The sequence below is a fragment of the Cyrtonyx montezumae genome, unplaced genomic scaffold, assembly GCF_038088225.1.
Source record: "Cyrtonyx montezumae isolate F1298 unplaced genomic scaffold, pur_monq_1.0 scaffold_0, whole genome shotgun sequence".
In the NCBI taxonomy this organism is placed as follows: Eukaryota; Metazoa; Chordata; class Aves; order Galliformes; family Odontophoridae; genus Cyrtonyx; species Cyrtonyx montezumae.
Genome location: NW_027071824.1, coordinates 54,608,690 through 54,610,536, shown reverse-complemented (window position 1 = coordinate 54,610,536; position 1,847 = coordinate 54,608,690). Strand labels below are relative to the sequence as shown.

The window sequence follows — 1,847 nt, the reverse complement described above, 5'->3', positions numbered from 1 at the left end:
CTTGAACGCTTCCAAGGAGGGGGCATTCACAACTTCTCTGTGCAACCTGTTTCAGTGTCTCACCACCCTCACAGTAAAGAATTTATTCCTAGTATCTAGTCTAAATTTATCCTCTTCCAGTTTAAAAACATTTCTCCTCATCCTGTTGCTACCTGCCCTTATATGTACACATTTATCCGTCTGGCTTTTTATTTATTTATATGTTGGTGGAACCGCTGCACTTTCTTGCTCTTCATTATGTGATCTGAAAGCAGAGGCACGCATACATTGCATGAGAATACTAGGTTCATACTTCTGAGAACCATGCTTCTTTCACATGCACAGCAGAGACAAGAAAAGAATCTCTTATCTTAGGAAGTGAAAGCCTCACAGTTCTGTTTTTGTTTGTTTCTTGTATGAATTTCTATCCCATGTGACAACTTATGCAAATTCTTTGCTGAAATCTCAATTCAGTCTTGTTTGGGAGTAAACACCATCTGAAAACAAAGTATCTAGAAACAGGCACTGAAAATGGTCTCTATGAAATATCTAGGCTTTTCTGAGCACACGTACACGTAAGTTAACATTTGACTGGAGATCTGCAGTAAAATCAAGTTTTACCATTCTTAATTAAAACTTGAGTGATGGAGTTTTGCAAAGTCAAAGAATTTATGATTCTGCTAAAATCAACGCTAATATGTTCAATGTGTTATACAGTCACAGCTGTTTATAAGCAAGTATATTATAAGTATTGTATGGGAACTGCTGAGTCATGGCCTGAAAGACTGAATGAATACCTGAAGAAAAGATCTGGTCAGCCCTGGGAGCACAGGTGAAGGCAATTCACCTGTGTAACAGGAAAGGGTGGAGTTTGGCTGCCTCTTAGATCTCATTTAAGGGCTGACTGCCACTCAGGAAGGGTCTTTTGTTGGAGAGCCTTCCTTTTTGGAGTTCCTTTCATGTGAGCCTTTACCTTTGGAGACAGGTGTGGACTCTTTTTATTTCTTTTTGTAACAGTAACAACTTCTTGTTTATGCTGGTCTTTTTGCCTTTACAATCCTTACATCAATCTTCAAAGTATTTTTTCAGAGATAGCTTGTCAGTCAATTATATACAGTGTTGAGCTATTTTTAAGTTACCATGCTAGAAGGGGAAAACTGAGTATTCATGCTGACAGTGTGTGGACTGATATTTTTAATGAAATGAAAAGGTAAGTAAATAATTTCTGTTTACCTCCATTATGAATGTTTGAGAAGAATGCTAGAATGAATATGAGCAATTTCAGTGCAACAAAATGCATACTGGAGTACTGTTATGGTTTTATGATTTTTGTTGTATTATTGATATTCCACACCAAAACATCATGTGGTGTATTGGGAGTTAAAGCGTACAACACCTGGTATTCCCAGGAGGTTTCCCATCCAAGTACTAACCAGGCCTGACCCTGCTTAGTTGCTGAGATCAGATAAGATCAGGTGTTGTCAGAGTGGTGTGGCCATAGAATCCCAGGACTTTCTGCACGTAAAGTCGATGTGATAAAGAGTTAAAGAGCTAATGCTCTTGGTCCAGTGGTTAGAAGCTGGCGCTCACCGCCCAGGTTCGATTCCCTGTCAGGTATATGAAGCTAAAGCATTAACTCTTTAACTCCCAATACACCACGATGTTATGATGTGGAAAATCAGTAATACAACAAAAATCATAAAACCATAACAGGTACTAAAGTTAAAACCCTGTAGAGAAAAGAAATACATCAACTCATTTGAAAGTGACAAAATTAATGGTTATGTTTAACAAAAGTAGTCTGTATATTCATGTTTGTGATATGTGCTACTACTGCTTGACATAAGGTACACCCAACCAGAATAAAT

General features: G+C 37.9%; 1 pseudogene; it reads right to left on the bottom strand.

The window, feature by feature from the left end:
- Positions 1-1,363: 1,363 nt before the first annotated feature.
- Positions 1,364-1,482, bottom strand: LOC136049042 (5S ribosomal RNA; annotated as a pseudogene).
- Between the last annotated feature and the right edge of the window lie 365 nt (positions 1,483-1,847).